General features: G+C 38.7%; 1 protein-coding gene across 2 annotated transcripts in view; it reads left to right on the plus strand.

Moving 5' to 3' along the window:
- The window catches only part of kif4 (kinesin family member 4), a 154,998-nt gene that overhangs the window by 19,122 nt on the left and 115,442 nt on the right, over nt 1-20,434 (plus strand). The window lies entirely within an intron of this gene.

Below are 20,434 nucleotides of genomic sequence, written 5' to 3' on the forward strand. Positions count from 1 at the left end.
TGTCGCATGATCGAGATCGGCTTGCGTTGCACTGAATTTTTTGTCCAAACTGATAAACGGTCCGTGATTCACAAATGAGTAGCGCAATTTCGTTCAGCTTTAATTTCCTTTGCCAACTGATGTTGGGCAATGTTGTGGTCTTGCCAGCACAACCTCTTACAACATTTTGGTTGCACCCGCATGAAAATAGTCGCAGTCTGGAGCCCTGACTTTTGATGCGCACCCGGGTTCGATTGATGCCAGAGTTCGGTTTGTTTGGATGAACATTTTCTTAACTTGGGTGCGTACCCATATAAAACTGATTGCAATAAACTGATATGAACTCAATCGTACTAAATGGCGGAAAGTGAACTGCTATTGATAACATATGATTCGACAAAAACAATGCATTTGTGTGCATCTCACTCACTCTCCTGACAAGCGTGACTGACGCACTGCAAGCAGAGAGAATGTATATCTCATTTCTGCTCGCCTTCAGCAGAAATGGACTCCTGCATTCTTTAGAACATTTGCACTACATTCACAGCAGATAGAAGCAAGTGCTGTTGTGTGCTGATGTTTTGAAAACAAAACCACAGGTTAAAAAAACAAAATGTGAGGTTAGCAACACTATGTATAAGATGCCCTCTCCTGCGTTGTCATTTCCAAGCAACAGGGGTAAATGGTTGCTGCTTTGATGCACAAACACCCTGCGATTCAGACCTAATAATATAATGTAAACTAGTGTTGGCACAATACTGGAGTTTCCCACTTCGATACGATACCTTGAAAATTTAAGAAAGTGGGCAACGCCACTCAAAACCCAAAGGCCATTTCAGATATGACCTAAATCATATCCCTTATAAATATATATGGTGGAGGTGAGGCATAGATTTCAAGGATTAGATCTGGTAGAAAGAGTGCCTGAAGAACTAAGGATAGAAGTTCCGAAACCATCCCCTAGGGCTGGGCGATATGAAAAATGATCACGCTATTTTATTTTTTATTTTTTTTATATCAGTCGATATCAATAATTATCACGATAAATGTCAAATCTTAAAGGTTTAAAGGCAGATTTTTGCTCCTAAGTGAAAGTTGTAGAAACCAGAGCGTTAATTGTGGTTTTTAACCCTCTGGGGACCAAGCTGTTTTTGGGGTCCTTGAGATGTTCTGACATGCCTTGATATTTGTGCTTTTTCAGTTATTTATAAACATGTTAATGGCAAAGGTGTAAATTCACTCTATATAGCACAAACAGGGCTACCATAATATGCGAGCAACGTGTATGTAGATGTTTGTATTTTTAAGAGAATAATGTTTATGCGTGGTTATTGTAAAAAAATAAAATGAAAGTTGCTGATTTAAGAACACAAAACACATATTAAATATGTGTCCACAAGACTTTTGACTAATTGATGTTGTCCCTTTGAGTTCTAGCTTCAAAATTATGTGAAAATCATCCTGCCTAATTGTTCACATAAAACACTACATTGATTTAAACATTGTAAAACAGTTTTTTTGTCAGAAGAGGTTTATGCGTGGGAGTGGTAATGGGTCATCAATATTAATGAGATTCAGACCAGGGGTGTGACATAGACGCTCCCCCAAGTGCTAATGGGCCATCAGGTGAGGCAGCCTGAACAAAGAATGAGGAGATTCAAATGTTTTGTTTTTCAATCTGTTTTATTGTAATTTTGTAAAAACAAAAGTAAAGGCAGGTATCTCACAGTAAATGCTTATGCCCCGTTGATGCGAGCTCTAAGCAAATCAAATGTGACCAAAATAAATAATCAGTCGGCTATAAACAAAGCAATTGTGAGCGATAAATAAACAAAAGTAAAGGCAGGTTACAAAAAAGTTACAAAACATATGTAACATCAACCAATCTCCAAAAATAAATAATAAAGTCATACAGGCTCATATTATTAACACTAAGTATAAACAAAATTGAACTAACATCTGTAAAATAGTGGGTAAATATGTACTTACTCTTTCTGATTTCTGACTGTGTTGCTAAGCGCACTCCGAGTTGCAGGCGGAGGTAGTGATGAAGCTACATTCCTTTTAAAAAAGTTGAAGAATATTATTACATAAATATAACTATAGTAGCATTAGTCTATAATGAATAACTGATGTAAATAATTTTAGACGCGTGCAATAAGCCTATATGCGTGTCAATGGGCCATTACCGGAGAGGCACACCGCAAACATTAGCCTAACACATTTGTGCACTTCATTAACTGGGTATATTTACACATTTTTACACACATTTATTTTTGCGAGCTGATATTTGCGAGCATGCATCGTTAATGATAATGAGGCAGCATTTATATAGTCAAAATATAATCTAAACACCTACTAGGCCTAAAATAATTTCTAAATTCTATCTTTCATACATAATGATCTAAACATATCATTTAGGCTACACATACACATACAAATTTCCTAACCAAGGGGTGTAGCATATGTACACAAAAAACAAAACAAAACATTTTTGACGTTGAAATGGTACGAGATATTAAATTCATGGTATAGATATGCACTTTCATTAGATCGTGTTGAATATAGGTAGATATCAAATGTCAATACTCTGGATGGCAAGTCCACCCAGTATAATATGTAAGCTCATGTTTTGAATAGCTTGTCAACTAATGCAAGTAAGAATAAATACTTACTCATCCGAAATTCTATCCACGGCTGCATCAAGTCGCTCTTCAAAATACAAACGGTCGTCATCAGAGTAGTCGCGCTCCTCTTCTGATGAAAATCTGGACTCTTCGTCGCTAGTATCTAGGGCTGTACCAGAATATTCGAGTATTCGAATATTCGTTCGGTGGGTTGGTATTCGATTTTCAAATTTGGCATTCGAATATTCGTTTAAATTTATTTTATTATTATTTTTTTTTTTCACACCTGGCATCCCCCTAGAAACGGTTCCCATTCGCGCTTGAATGGGGCTGTCATGCGTTTTCTCAGATCGGATAGTTCTCTCTGATTTATCAATATGAACAATGAACACATAAATGTGTTTTTGCAAAACGGATATGAATCCGAACTTCAAATCCCGCGCTATAGGCAGATGTAATGGAGTGCACGTCACTAGCAACAGATAAGCTGCATTTTACTGATCGTCAGCTAAAATTTCTAAATCAAAGACCGCAATAAGAGAGCGGCAACAGCCCTGGTAAGATCATTTCGGTTCTTTACTTTTAATGAAGTTGATTGTGTGTTAAAGCATCTGCGACCCACTTTCACTTTGATTTGCGATAGTTTGCACGTTGGCTTGATGAATAGATGCTGATCTGCGGTGACGCGTGCTGTAAGCGTCGTCATATCTGGCTATAACATGATATAGCCTAAAACACGCTCTCACACGGTTATTTTTTTAGCATTTTTGGGCGAAATACAATACTCTTATTTTAGAGCGCAGAACAGCGGAGTTTGTATGGGCAGAAGTGCATGCCTGAGCTTGTAGGCTATAAGCTGCGTTGCTTTGACATTGTGGAAATAGAATAGAAAGAATATATTAGCCTACCCTTTACTGTGTCAGTAATTACTGTGCTGCTGATTTCTGATTTGAGAGTTATTTGTTACTCAGAAAAATATTAGGCTGTGTTTTGTATCACTAGTGCAGTGTCCGTTCTCGGAGCCCTGCGCGTGAGGCGCGCGCGCGCTTCCCGCTCGCGCTGTTCTGTATTAAAAGTTTATTAATTCTGAACGTGTCACGTCTCGCGTGTCTATTGCACCAAATGTGACACTGCACTCGTGAAGTCGATTGGATGAACGGTTCTAAATGCAAGATAAATAATCTAAATGCAAACAGACAGACGCATAGAGATTCCTGCCTTTATTAGAGAGAAGAATATGTTCAGCCCCCTCCCTCCGAAGCTTCGAATATTCGATGTTAATTCCTATCGAAGCTTCGAAGCTCAAAAAATGGTATTCGGACCAGCCCTACTAGTATCCAGGACGAACTGAAGGGCTTCCGCACCGGTGTACCGTGTCATCTTCCCAACGCGTAGGTGACGAAATGATGAAACTTGAAGCGTTTAATGCATTTGCTTGGGGGCGTTTACCTGTTTTGCATAGATGGCTTAGCACATTATCTTGTGAATAGCGCGCTCCGTGAGTAGGCGTGAACGAATTAAAGTCAATGAGCTCGTAATGAGCTCGACTGGAATCGCTCTCTTTTTATACAGATTACAGAAGCTGATAATATTTGTTTTTTATATAAATGACTTCATTTAAAAGATGCGATCTCAAGCTTTATGCCCGTGGGTCTGTTTGACTGAATTTTCGCGGAGTTATAGATCATTTTCGAACGCGTTTCAAATGGGAGTTTACTGACAGAGAGAAGGCAGAAATCGCATCATGTTAAAGTTTCTTTATTTGTCAAAAAGCAAAACACTTTATTTTTATTGTGAGTATACAGAAAAAAAATAGAAACTGAACAGGATCGATTGATGTATAACACGAAAATTAAAGATCAAAATTAACAGAGCATTTTGTGTTTATTTTTCATTGCTAAAAAAAAAAAAACGAGCAAAACGCGCCGGTGCGTTTTTGGTCCCCAGAGGGTTAATTACTCTTTATTGTCAGAACATATCATGACAAACATTTGCAAAACAGGTGAACATTTCACAAATCTGAGGTAGAACATTCAAACATTTATTTTTCCTTAACAAAATAAATATATTTTATAGAAAAAATTATTTCTTAGTTTCTGCATGTGCCAATTTTTATTTGGTGAAATGTAATATTCTGACTGTTTGAGTTTTATTAAAGCTGCAGTCGTCAAGTCTGGCAGATTGAGGGGACTTAGCTGAAATTTTGAATGTTTACAACTCTCATGCCCCTCCCCCACTACCACTGAACACCCTCCCATCGAGTTCGTGCCATAGACAGTATATAAACTGGACACAGCGACCCCCCCCCCCCCCCCCATAGGTTTCAATGGAGAAAAGTGAAGCAAATTAGAAGCTCTCACTTCTTGATGGCTGAGTGTACTGCGCAGACTCAAACTGAGCTTGAAGACTAGGGATGGGTATCGTTAAGGTTTTAACGGTATTACTACTCTTACCGATACTCCTTATCGATCCGGTACTTTAACGGTATTCTTATCGGTTCTTTTTGTTATATTAAAAAAAAGGGGGAAAAAAATAATTTAGAACATAATTAATATTGCTTTATATTTTGAAATGTTAAATAAATATCTATAGCAAAAGAAAAAGCAATGCAAAACATGTATGTTATGCAGAAGGGTGCAGGCTTTTGTGTTTTATATACAGAAGGCATAGGACACCAAAAACAAAAAACAATGGTCAAACAAAAAAAGTATACAATAAAACAGATATACAAATTATATACCCAGTGCTTTAATTTCAGTAATGTCTACTGACATTACTGTTCAGGAGTAATATGGGCTAAAAAGACATCTAATAAAGTCAGATGTAAAATAACACTGCATAGTTTATCATCGATAGATTAAAGCTTATAAAAGCCAAAATTATTCATTCAAGAGCTGCGACTGGTTTTCTCTTTGCCTTTTGTTGTTTGATTCACATTAATGGAGCTGCTGCCTCTTTAAGACCAAATGCAGATCTGATCATTATAACGAATCACATTTTCTCCCAACTATTTAATGACCATATAAGACATAAACTGTATTTAAGTGAATAAACTGTTTAAGTGAATCTCCAAGACGGGCATTTTGACGTGTGTATATTTGATCGTTTAGATGCGCACACAAAGCCCAAAATATACGTTGCTTGTCTCGTTGGGGTGTGTTTCGGAGCGTGCGCCGCATTTGGAACAGCGTCAATTTTGGTACTTTTAATATCCTTTTATTATCAAACGCGTCCCGCAGTTTAGCAACAGTATAGACTACATTTTACAACAATCACCGATCGTGCAGATTCTGACGTTACGTTTGGGTTTTAGGGAGAAATGACAGCGGACCTCTGTGAAGGGAAGGAAGTTGCACTGGAGAGAATGTGGCTTTAGTTTTTAATGGTTATACCTCAAATATCTTCTTTTTTATAATCATTGGAAGCCAAAATCTAAAATAAAATTAGTTTAATTTCAAAGATCTAAAGTGTAACCGTTTGAATGTTTAGTTCTGTCCTCATCGTCTCTCTCTCTCTCTCTCTCTCTCACACACACACACACACACACACACACACACACACACACACACACACACACACACACACACACACACACACACACACACACACACACACACACACACACACACACACACACACACACACACACACACACACACACACACACACACACACACACACACACACCTACACACCTCTCAATGGGGAAAAATATCATGCTGGATATCTATACTAATATGGACTGGGTAATGTGTTCTGAACGAAAGGATGCCACATCGTTTGATGGAAATGAAAATGATCAACCTACAGAGGATTGAATTCAAAGACACCCTGGAAATCTAAGTGAAAAAATGATGCAGCAGGCTTGTCAATTTTGCTGAAATTTCATTGCAGAAACTCAAAATGGTACTCAGTAGTTTGTATGGCCCCCACGTGCTTGTATGCATGCCTGACAATGTCGGGGCATGCTCCTAATGAGACGACGGATGGTGTCCTGGGGTATTTCCTCCCATATCTGGACCAGTGCATCACTGAGCTCCTGGACAGTCTGAGGTGCAACCAGGTGATGTCAGATGGACCCGAAACACAATGTCCCAGAGGTGTTCTATTGGATGTAGGTCAGGTGAGCGTGGTGGCCCTTCAATGGTATCATTCCTTCATCCTCCAGGAACTGCCTGCATGCTCTCGCCACATGAGGCCGGGCATTGTTGTGCACCAGGAGGAACCCAGGACCCACTGCACCAGCATAGGGTCTGACAATGGATCCAAGGATTTCATCCCGATACCTAATGGCAGTCAGGGTGCCATTGTCTAGCCTGCAGAGGTCTGTGCGTCCCTCCATGGATATGCCTCCCCAGACCATCACTGACCCACCACCAAACCGGTCATGCTGAACGATGTTACAGGCAGCATAACATTCTCCACGGCTTCTCCAGACCCTTTCCTGTCTGTCACGTGCTCAGGGTGAACCTGCTCTCATTTGTGAAAACCACAGGGCACCAGTGGCGGACCTGCCAATTCTGGTGTTCAATGGGAAATGCCAATCGAGCTCCCTGGTGCTGGGCAGTGAGCACAGGGCCCACTCGAGGACGTCGGGCCCTCAGGCCACCCTCATGAAGTCTGTTTCTGATTGTTTGGTCAGAGACATTCACACCAGTGGCCTGCTGGAGGTCATTTTGTAGGGCTCTGGCAGTGCTCATCATGTTCCTCCTCGCACAAAGGAGCAGATACCGGTCCTGCTGATGGGTTAAGGACCTTCTACGGCCCTGTCCAGCTCTCCTAGAGTAGCTGTCTGTCTTCCTGGAATCTCCTCCATGCTCTTGAGACTGTGCTGGGAGACGAAGCAAACCTTCTGGCAATGGCACGAATTGATGAGCCATCCTGAAGGAGCTGGACTGCCTGCGCAACCTCTGTAGGGTCCAGGTATCGCCTCATGCTACCAGTAGTGACACTGACCCTAGCCAAATGCAAAACTGGTGAAAAACAGTCCGAAAAGATGAGTAGGGAAAAAATGTCAGTGGCCTCCACCTGTAAAACCATTCCTGTTTTGGGGGTTGTCCCACTGTTGCCCATCTAGTGCACCTGCTGTTAATGTCATTAACACTAAAGCAGCTGAAACTGATTACCAACCCCCTCTGTTACTTAACTGACCAGATCAATATCACAGGAGTTTAACTGACTTGATGCTATTCTCTGATTAAAAAGTGTTCCCTTTATTTTTTTGAGCAGTGTATATAGAAGTGGCTGGTGAGATTAAATTTGCAAGATAATAATTTCTTAATAGCAATAATAAATAGCACGTGTACTTTAATTTCTCCAGTACCGACAGCAGAACCGATAATGTCCGAGCTTATCGATCCAACGGTCTTTCATTATTCAGCACCGGGGCCCGTTTAATACCGGGTTTCGGTACCCATCCCTATTGACGACGTAGATGTGACGTGAGCAACCCGTCTGTCTTCTAGTAGCTGTGCCAAGAGTAGGGTTGGGTATTGGTTGGGTTTTATCCGATACCAGTACCTACTCGGTATTTTTCAAACGGTTCCGGTGCTTAAACGGTTCTTGAAACGGTACTTAAGAAAACTAAACCACACACTTTATCAAAAAAATACCTGTGTGTGTGTGAGATTTTCTGAAAAAGATTTTCTGATTTCTGATTAAATGAAAAATTGTGCCGTTTAAAAGGCTACTGATTTAGCCGAAAACACTTGAGTTAAGATCAAAATTTTGTTTTCTCATATGACTTTTACAAAACAGAGAAATATCTGACCCTGAGCAGAAATATTTAACACACACAGTATAGCCTCATATACTTGATATTGATATACTTCATACTTGATATGCACGATTTGCAGTTGGCATTAAAATACTAGACTAACCCGAAGAGGAACACTGGCAGCTGAACTTGAACTTTAGTCAAGCGTGTCAGAGGTTTTGGGTTCTAATCCGCATTCGGAGTTTTTTTTTTTTTTTTTTTTTTTTTACCGATTATGCTCATCAGTGGTTGTATATCAAGCAGGGACACTTTGTGTCCATTATATTTTGTGAGACTTATATATATTTTTATATTTATATTTTTCAAACTTCATTCACGCACATATGAAACCCTTGCATACATATAGCCTACTAAGTAGTCACACATACATGTATAGGCCTACTGCTGAATGCTCAAACTAATACATATGAAATGCACAACGTCACATCTAAAGTCGCTCACGCACACACACGCAAACTCTACACACACGAGACGCGCGGAACTCTCCGCGCACATACTCATCTGAGACGCGAGCACACACACACACACACAAACTCTCCGCGTACATACTCATCTGAGACGCGAGCACACACACACAAACTCTCCGCGCACATAATCATAGACGGTCGGCGCCTCATAAATAGATCGATCTCCGCAACGTATTGAAGCCTATTTTTTACAGTCTATGATTGAAACGCGCGTCCGAGTGCAGTGCGGTGTGCGCGAGCCACAAGAGAAAACACTGTATCCGCGCCACTGATCGCAGCGGCAACGAGCACTTTGATCTAGGCATGGGCCGGTATAAGATTCTGACGGTATGATAACCTTGGATAAAAATATCACGGTTTCACGGTATCACGGTATTGTAATTACTGCTTTACAATGTTATATTTAAATGTCTGGGTAAAAAAACAACTCTTTTTTTTTCCAACTGAACACAGTATATTTTATTTTAGGAAACATATAGAACATTTTCATTAGTTAAAAAAAAAACAGGTTTCTCCACAGTTTGAAAAGGCATCATGTCTTTTGCAATAAAGTATGCCACCGCACTGTTCAGGTCCTTTGCAGCCTTGGATGTGGGTGCATAAGCAAGCTGTTTCTCAAAAGTTTCTTGGATTGTTGGCTGACCTGCAGCTTTTGAGGAGGATGGTCCTTTGCTGCTGAAGCCACAGCTGCTCTACAAAGAAGAAAAACAAAGACTGACATGTTAAATTTAAGCTAAATCTGTAACTAGTCTTTTTTTTTTCACTTCATCTTTTAATCAGTATACTTTTAAAAATAGATGCGATGTGGTAATTTACTAGATTTAACAAAAACTAATTACATTATTTAATTTTTTGTGTGTGTAAAAACAAATAGTACTGCTAAAAATATCAAAATAATGTTCTAAAATAAATTTTAATTTCAGTGTTGATGCATATTAACCTTTTACAGTCTATGATATTAACGCAGAGAGTGCGAGTGTACTGCACACACGCACACACACACACACACACACACACACACACACACACACACAGTCTCATCAGTTCACGAACACTCAAAGACACGTGAGAGCCAGCGAGGAGTTTTTTTTTTTTTTTAATGGCGTGATTTTGAAAAGATGTTAACGTGGCAGAAGGCTTAAAAGCAAAGACGTGAATTCACTTAATTGTTGTACTAATGTTCAATCACAGAAACGTAACGTTAGTACATATATAGTCTGCTATTCCCCACTCTGTAAAGTAACGTGCAAGAGGAAATTAGTTGATGTTAGCTAATGTTTATTAATTAGCCGTGTTATCTGACTCGGTAACTTAGATGTTTGCAAAAGTTCATTTCAAGACAGCTTTAAGTTAACAACTCACCTTGAATTTAGCGAAGAGTGCTGGATGGTGCTCCCGTAGATGAGAAATCATATTTGATGTATTGCCTCCTTTAGCAGCGACTCTTTTTAAACATGATTTGCATGTCGGTTGACTTTCCTCTTCCAAGCCGTGGCCGTCAGAATTTTTCCGGTACCCAAAAAAATCCCACACCGCTGACTTGGTCTTTTTTGATGGGGGGAAAAGTTGTGGTGGTTCACCTCCTTCGCCATCCTGAACTTAAATTACTGCTGAGTGAGTCTCACTGACTGCGGATCACGTGCACAATCACATACACGCGCCTGCCAGCAGTAACCGATGGGGGAGGGGCTGCATTGTTTTCGCTGCAGGTACGCACACACACAATCTAGGGCGTCCTGCGCTTTCACTTTGACGATACAAAAAATGCACATATCGTAGGAACGGTATAACTTTTTTTGTTTGTGGTTTTGAAACCGTGACTTTTTCAAACCGCGGTAAACCTTGAAACCGGTTATCATCCCATGCCTACTTTGATCACTTGATTTAAAAAAAACACATTTCAGCGCTAGATCTCTTATTTAACAAACGAACTAAATGAACGCTCTGCTGGTTAACTGGAGATGTTTTATTATTGGATCATCCGTGCCGCGAGATGTTTTATAGGGGGCGGTAAAAAACGTCAGGCACCGAAATCAGGCACCGAAAGTTTCGTTCTTATTCGGTCTCGTTACTACCGTTTACGTCGGAACCGGTTCCCTATTGGAACCGGGTTTCGGTACCCAACCCTAGCCAAGAGAAATCTGAATCATTCCCTTCTGAAACTTGCAGAGACGGAGAGTGTGAGTAGGAGGTGTCCATGAGCTAGGAGCAGGAGAAACTTTTGCTAAGTATTCTGATTAATTATTTTGTCATTTTGTCTCCACGTCCCCCCGATTGCCTGCGAGCTTCTCCTCCTGTCCATACGGTAATCTCTCTACTGTGCGACAGAGAGGCGCATGACGCAATCGTTAGCCTATTTTTACAAAAACGGCTTCTACGGGGCCATAACGTAAGATACAAGGTAATGGAGCCTTTTATACATTTGTCGTGTTTCTTTAGAAATAATGGACAAATGGAGTCTTTAAACGCCTCAGATGTAAAGTTATTCGCTGTCAAAGTGACGCCAAAATGAATGGGAGTCAATGGAATGCTAACAGCAGGTGAGGGGTCGGCTAATCAATGGCGGCGCCCGGGGAAGCTTCAAATTTTTTACGAAACATTGGCCCCCTGGTTCGTGCTTTTCAGTGCGTGTGCACCAGATTTTCTGTGAACGTGCCCGTCTCTTCAGCATCGAATCATCATTTTCTTTTCCTTGGTTGTTTTGGACCTCCTAGCTCTGGTTGTTAACCGAGGAATTGGAAGCTTGTTAGTAGATTTTCGCCATCACGCTTCGTACAATCCAACACACCTGTGAACTTCAGGCATGTGCTTGTGATATTGTAACGTGCACGAGAGGGGAGAGGGGATCTGTGGCGTGTGCACTAACTGTAGCCGCGTTTCCATTACAGATTTGCGCAAATGTTTTGCGCTATTATCTAAATATCGATAAAAAACTATTGCGAAATGACGGCGTTTCCATTAACCGATGTTATGCGACTAAAACGTCATTTTTTCTCTCGCGATAAGTCATTCCAAAAATCACGGCAACTGACGTTGGTTTATATAATATCACAGCCACCGCATTAGACATTATTATTATTAATGGAACATTATTATTAACACGTGGCGTGTTATCCAAGCATTAATGGCAGGGAAAGACCCTTATAATGCGAACGACACATGGAGTTTCTGGGTGCTTCGCCCTCATTTCTGCTCCGAGGTTTTGATTGTGGCATTTCTTTGAGATTTAGAATCCAGAATTCCTATAGTCTAATTATTTATTTTTTTAATGAATTTAATAAAGAAGAATACTGTAATCTCGTATTCTGTCCAAACGATCCATGTAGGCTATTTTGTGTCCATTCGTTTTTCCTTTTTTAACCCGTAATTGAAAAACGAAAATGAACGGTTGTTGTCTTTTTAAAACGCAAAGTTGAACACCAAAATTTTAATTTGAACTGGCTACACCAACTGCTGCGCAAAAAAGTAAATATCGACGAATTTTCAGATTTTTGTTTATGACTTTTTGCCCCTTAACATTTAAAATAGTCACAAATTAATATGGAAAACATGTCGATTTTACTGGTTTTCTAAGACCAAATTAGAACCTGGAATTGATGTTTTCCCGCAGTGCTGAATGAGAAGAGCCATTAATATTAGGCTATTAATAAACTATTGTTTTGGCTAAAATCACATCTCCATCTCCGCTCCGCTGTTAAGCAGATGCGCTTTTAGAGAGAAATGCACCTTTCATACGAATTACAAAATCAGAAGGTATTAGCTTTCGATTCGAATTTGTTCGTTTTAAAGTGAACATTTCAAGCTTTAGCCTATATTTTGTTTCAGTTCTCGCGCTCCAGTTTACGGAGATCATGAAAGTGCGTCTGATTGTTTTCTTTTACTTTACAAAAGCACAACGTTTTATTTTGTTATTGTGAGTTTACACAAATAAAAGTAGTTGAGAATAATGTATTATTATTTTCTGTATGACCAGAAATGATAAGAGTATTTTTAAGTTGTTTCCACTGTTGATAGGAAAATGCAAGTGTTCACGCCCGCGCCTCCGTGCCATGCAGTGCGCGCTCCACACTCAGCTTTGTTCTTTTTTTGAATAAAAGCGTCTTCTAAATATAGCCTATTAAATGTTAAAATAAAATAATATAAAATAATTATTAGGCCTATTTGCGTAGCTATAGATAGACCTCAAACACACCGCGTCTTCTAAGTCAGGTGACTGTAAATGCGCAAAAACTGTTTCCATTGCAGTTTTGCGAAATATTCCTTTTTCGAATTGCCTGGAAAACCACCTCATGAGAGCGTAAAAACTTTTTTGCGATAAACGGGAGTTTTTGCGAAATTGACGTGTTTCCATTGAGCGTATTTTTAATTCGCAATTTCAATTTGCGCAATTTGAAGGGTAATGGAAACGCGGCTTGTGATTGACAGTCAGATCTCACACAGCCCTACGCTGATTGGACCAGAAGAACTGGGTGGATTTTTGCAAAACAAATAACCGGCTCCAGGTGGAGTAGAAGCGTGGGTTTTTTTCTAAAACCGGCTGATTTATGTTGTTTTGTCGGAGCACAGTGTCGGTTTCGGTGAATATGATCAAAAAAATCTTGCCGACTGCAGCTTTAAAATTAACCATTGGTCATCCAGTATCATGCATTTAGATCGTGATAACCTCAGATAAAACCAGGCATAGCCTATAGCACCTCACTATCATGGCAAAATGTAACTTTATGATTTTTATGGTATTTGTATGAAAAACAGTAGCCTAAATGCATTATTAAATACTGTAATTATATTCCATTAGTTCTTTAATACATTGTCTACATTAATAATATAATACAATTCAATATGTATATCCCACATTTCATGGTGCAGTTAATATTACTAGGCTAACGTTACAGTAAATCCATGGTAAATTATGGGAATTTGTAGACGGAAAAGGCTTCTGACTGTAGCGCACAGTGTTTCTCCTGTTTGTCAGCGCTGTTTCATCTGCCTTTAAACTAGGGATGCAACGATACCATTTTTTCAGAATCGATCCGATCCGATACCAAAAATTCTGAGTATCGGCCGATACCGATCCGTACCGATACCAGCGCAGTTTTTTTTTAATCAAGTAGAATTTCTATAACTCTGTGTTGAACTGAAAATAAGAGCTGAAAAAAAGAAAAACAACAACAACAAAAAATATATGATCATAATCTGACATAAATGCTTTTATAAACTAGGTTAGTGGATAATTCAGCAGTAAAATTTAGTCTAGAAAAATCATGAGTGCACAATAATTGTATAAAATCTGAACATTTTGTAAAAAAAAAAAAAGTTTAGTGGGGAACAAATTAGACAATAAGTGTAACACTAAATCTGGTAAAACTTTACACATTGCTCTTTGTATTGTTGTAAAATACATTTATGAAAAACAACATAAAAATCAAAAATAGCAATTATTTTATATATAACCTACTATAAAATTGAGACATTTTTTAAATGTATAGCACAGCTGTTTAATGGGGTACCAACATATGATAGATAGGACAGAACAAGAACGGCTATTAATAATCTTTCATTGCGTCACTGTATTATGATATGAAAGGCTCCAATACAGTGCGGCACCAAGCGTTTATGCGCATCCCGAGCGCAGAATGATGCGCTTGAAGCAACATGAGTCACAACGCGCAGCGCGTAGAGTCCGCATTGAAAGCACAAAGAAAATACATATTGATGCGTAGTGTATTATACAGTATATATCTATGCAATGATCTATTCAGCATTTTCTTTTAACAGTTTTAAATTTCAGTTACTGTGCGCGTGAAGAACAAATAGTGCTCTGACTTTACTCCAGTGTTGTGATCCTCAGACACCCGGTAGAAAGTAACATGATTAAGGTACAGCAATAAAGTCCAGCAAGATAAAGTTGTTTTATGCGAAACGTTTATGTGATCTTGAATTTAATGACTTAAATATTAATTTATATCTCACATTATACTATATAATGGCTTCAGAACACTTATAATATTGTGCACGAAAACTTATGGTGCTTTATAATGTTTGTGTGCCTTTTGTGGGGCTTAACAATAACACAGAATAGTATACGCACAATATCGGATTTGGATCGGCCTTGTCTGACCGATACCCGATCCGCCAAAAATGGCAGTATCGGAGCCGATACCGATACTGAGTATCGGATCGGTGCATCCCTACTTTAAACTGGTTTAAAACACTGAGACATTTGTGTTCTTCGCTGAATTCAAGCACTTCTCACTGTATCTCGTCGTGACCGAGACCGATCAGAGTAAACGCATCTGCTCTAGTGAGCTCGCGCTGCATTGCCGTTTGGACTTTTGAATTTCCAGAGAATGGTAAGGAGAGATAGGATGGCTTTTTTTAGTTGATCAATGCAAAGAAATAGTCAAGTCACCTTCATTTATATAGCACTTTTAACAATATGGACTATTTCAAAGCAGCTTTACAGTGATATGTTAAATACCTTTCGACTAGTAACCAAAAGTCCAAATCATAGTCTCTGCTGCACCAAATTAACTGATATAAATACTAGTGTAGAACATCGCACTAAACGAGGAATAGACAATTTCTATGCAATCAAATCATAAATCTTCTGCAGGATCTAGGAAAAATCGAATTGTTATTAAAACAGAAAATGTTGCTATTAGTAAACAAAAGCAATTTCTAAAGCTAGGTCTTTTAAACATTAGATCACTCACACCTAAGGCAGTTATTGTAAATGAAATAGTCACAGATAATAGCATCGATGTACTTTGCCTTACTGAAACCTGGCTTAAACCAAATGATTATTTCGGTCTAAATGAGTCTACTCCATCAGGATACTCCTATAAACATGAGCCCCGTCTGATTGGTCGTGGCGGCGGTGTTGCAACAATCTATAGAGATTTTCTTAGTGTTACTCAGAAAACGGGTTATAAGTTTATTTCATTTGAAGTACTTGTACTAAATGTTACGCTCTTAGATGCTAAAAAAACATCCCTATTATCTTTAGCCTTGGCTACCGTATATAGACCGCCAGGGCCTTACGCTGATTTCCTAAAAGAATTTGCAGATTTTCTCTCAGACCTATTGGTCAGTGTCGATAAAGCATTAATTGTTGGAGATTTTAACATACACGTAGATAATCAAAATGATGCGTTAGGGGCTGCGTTTATAGATTTATTAAACTCCTTTGGGGTTAAGCAAAACGTTACCGGACCAACTCATCGTTTTAATCATACACTCGATTTAATTATATCACATGGAACCGATCCGACCGATATAGATATTCCACAAAGTGATGATGTCACTGACCATTACATGGTAACTTGCATATTACGTACCCCTGTAATATATCATGCTGCGCCGCATTATCGATTAGGCAGAACAATCCTTCCATCCATCCATAGATAATTTTTCAAATTGCTTGTCGGATCTGTCTCAGATGCTCAGTGAACCCAAACAAACAGATGAATTAGAGGAACTAACCAGCACTATGAGCACCATTCTCTCTGGAACACTGGATATTGTTGCACCTATTAGACTAAAAAAGGTCAGAGAGAAAATTAAAGCACCATGGTACAACAATACTACGTGTGTTCTAAAGAGAGAAACCCGTAATTTAGAGCGTAAATGGAAACAAACTAATTTAGAGGTTTTTAGAATCGCTTGGAAAGACAGTACGTCACGTTATAAAAAGGCCCTAAAAGTAGCCAGGGCTGAGCACCTCCGCAATCTAATAGAAAATAACCAAAACAATCCTAGGTTTTTATTTAACACCGTGGCTAGACTAACAAATAAACAAGCGTCACCTGAACAAAATATTACGTTACAGTTTAGTAGTAATGATTTCATGAATTTTTTCACTGAGAAAATAGAAAACATCAGAACCACAATTGTAAACGTTCAATCCTCAATCGCGCCTTATAACTCAGCCTCGATTATCACCCCTCAAGAACAATTACAGTGCTTTACAACTGTAGAACAAATAGTTAAATAAACTTATCACTTCCTCTAAAACAACATGTTTATTAGATCCCATACCAACTAAACTACTGAAAGAAGTGTTACCTATAGTGGAAGAGCCTCTCCTCAATATTATTAACTCGTCTTTAACTTTAGGTCATGTTCCAAGAACATTTAAACTAGCAGTTATAAAACCACTCATTAAGAAACCACAATTAGACCAAAATAACCTAGCAAATTAGACCAATTTCAAATCTTCCTTTCTAGTCTAAAATACTAGAAAAAGTTGTGTCTGCCCAACTAGGCTCTTTCTTACGAATGACATCTATGAAAATGACATCTATGAAAAGTTTCAGTCTGGATTCAGGCCGCACCATAGCACTGAAACTGCGCTCGTTAAAATCACAAATGATTTACTCTTAGCTTCTGACCAAGGCTGTATCTCAATACTAGTTTTACTTGATCTTAGTGCTGCGTTCGATACTATAGATCACACAATACTCTTAGATCGACTACAAAATTATACTGGTGTTCAAGGACAAGCATTAAGCTGGTTCAGATCATACCTATCTGACCGATACCATTTTGTCTATTTAAATGGAGAAAAATCGATCATAACTCCAGTAAACTATGGAGTGCCGCAAGGATCTGTGTTAGGCCCTCTATTATTCTCAATATATATGCTGCCACTTGGAAATATTATAAGGAAACATGGAATTAGTTTCCATTTGTTATGCTGATGACACTCAAATATATATTTCATCACGGCCGGATGAAAACGCTAAATTATCCAAATTGACAGTGTGTGTTAAAGATATAAAGATTGGATGACGCGCAATTTTCTTTTATTAAATCCAGACAAGACAGAGGTAATACTTATCGGTTAAAAAAAACGCCCACAAAACCTCTCACAATACAACTTTAACATAGAAGGATGTCCTGTTACTTTATCATCTACAGTAAAAGACCTGGGTGTTATACTTGACTGCAACCTGTCTTTTGAAAATCATATTTCATATGTTACAAAAACAGCCTTTTTCCACCTTAGAAACATTGCTAAGCTACGTAATATGCTATCTGTTTCTGATGCAGAAAAGTTAGTTCATGCGTTCATGACCTCGAGACTAGATTACTGTAATGCTTTATTAGCTGGTTGTCCTGCATCCTCAATAAACAAGCTACAGTTAGTCCAAAATGCCGCCGCTGGAGTTCTTACTAGATCAAGAAAATTTGACCATATAACACCAATTCTATCATCACTACATTGGTTACCTATAAACAGTCCCTCCAGGATTTCACGATTTTTTTGTGTGATTTTTGCGATCAAAATGACTGATTTTGTGGTGGTAATTTCCAGAAATTTGCGAAAAAATTTGCGATTTTTATATTTTATAATTAGGACATCACATTTACCATAAAAGTATTATGTCAGATGCACAATAGTCATACATGACATAAATCACAAACAAAATGCATAAAGCTTGTTTATTTTTGTCTAATCAAATTCTCATCAAATTAACTTTTAAAACAACCTATGGGCACAACCAGGAACATCCAAGAAATGATTTAAATAATCAAGTAAACACTCAGTAATGAAATAAGAACACAGGAACAAATAACAAAAAGAAACAAAACAGGACAAATAAATACAAGGATACAGTTACAAACAGTGGATAATTTAGTTTTTTTTTTAATTGTGCTGTAGCCTATTGTTGTTGCTTGATTAACATTAACAACACTGACAACAGCAGGTAAATTAGGTTACTGTCACTTTAAGACCTACTACAGTAATGACAAACGTCCCAATCAGTTATTACAGATAGTTTTACGTAAATACTCGCCAAGATGAATATTTTGAAGTAATTGTTGCTATGTGTATTTGTTCAAGCGCTATAAAGAGAATTTACGCTGACAGGCGGTGACAAGCAGTCAGTCACACACACACACACACACACACGCACACGCACGCACACACACGCACACACACACACTGCAGTCAGGCAGTCACTCGGTCAACACAAAACAATTTACCCCCACTCTCGTGCATGCTCTCGTGCAATATATCAGAATATTGCTTAGCCCGCTCCTTGGCGCTTATGTGAGAGGGCAGGTGAGAAATTTTCTTTCGCCATGTTTCTGACAGACCGCTCACAGACATCACGCGTGCGCAACATCTGTATCCATGTAAAATGCATTGAAACTTTAAACTAGAGATTTTTCAATTGGGTGATTATAATTTAATGTTTTGTGAGGTCTTTTTCATTTTTGTGATTATTTTGCGGTTAAATTAGGAATTATGCAGGATCGCAAAAAAATGCGACAATTTGTTGATTTTGCGTTGTATTCAGCGATCGCGGAATCGCGAAAAACTGGAGGGACTGTATAAAGTTCTGTATTAATTACAAGGTATTGCTACTGACTTATAAAGCCCTAAACGGCTTAGCTCCAGTTTACTTAACGGATCTTCTATCGCCCTATAATCCATCGCGCTCTTTAAGATCACTAAATTCGAGGCTTTTGGTCATACCTAGGATATCCAGATCATCCAAAGGAGGGAGATCATTTTCACATTTAGCTCCAAAACTCTGGAATAGCCTTCCTGATACTGTTCGTTGCTCAGACTCGCTCTCCCAGTTTAAAACTAGATTAAAGACGCATCTCTTCAGCCAGGCATTTATATAATATTTTTAATCTTACAGTTAAATCCGGTCTCTAGTTCATAAACGCCAGAGGAGAACTGGCCCCCGACTGAGCCTGGGTTCTCCCAAGGCTTTTTTTTCTCCATTAGGTCACCTGATGGAGTTTTTCGGTTCCTTGCCACTGTTGCCTTTGGCTTGCTCAGTTGGGGATACTTAATTTAATCAATCAATCAACAATACTATTGATCAGCATTACCAAACGTGGACGTTTTACACTAGAAACAAACACTGATGTACTATTTTATTTAATACTGTGAAGCTGCTTTGATACAATCTGCATTGTGAAAAGCGCTATATAAATAAAGTTGACTTGACCTTGACTTGATAATAGGACATTTAAGTAACAGATTGTTTAGGCTTTAAAGCAGCTCTAGAATTAAGTTATTGTCCAGCTAAAGTTAGTTTTGATTGATTCAGTTCCATTGCAAAGATCATTGGTTATTAACTTACACGACACCGTTCTAATAGAAAACCCTTAAGGCGCTCCGGCCCGCTTATTTGCACAACAACAGTGCCTGGTGGCTTGAGAACGCAAACCTTGAAATAGGTTCCTAGGTGCAAGCCTTGAAGAGGGAAAATAAATAAATAAATATTTAAATATTGCTGGGATTGATTGAAGGCAAAGGGAGAAGGGGAAGGCAGAGGATGAGATGGTTAGTGTCATTGATGCAATGAACATTAAATTGGGCAGACTATGGAGATAGTGGAAGACAGGGAGGCCTGGCATGCTTTACTTCATGGGGTCGCAAAGAGTTGGGCACGACTGGGCTTCTGAACAACAACAATGTTGTTTCCAACCTGTGATATTCTTTCTTCTGTGGAACACATTTTCTTTGATTCTTTTATTTTTTTGTCCATACAATGGTATTCTGTAGTAACCAAAACTGTTTGGTTTCTAGTATTCTAAAAAAAAAAAAAAAAAAAAAA

The sequence above is a fragment of the Squalius cephalus genome (assembly GCF_949319135.1).
Source record: "Squalius cephalus genome assembly, chromosome: 17".
In the NCBI taxonomy this organism is placed as follows: domain Eukaryota; kingdom Metazoa; phylum Chordata; class Actinopteri; order Cypriniformes; family Leuciscidae; genus Squalius; species Squalius cephalus.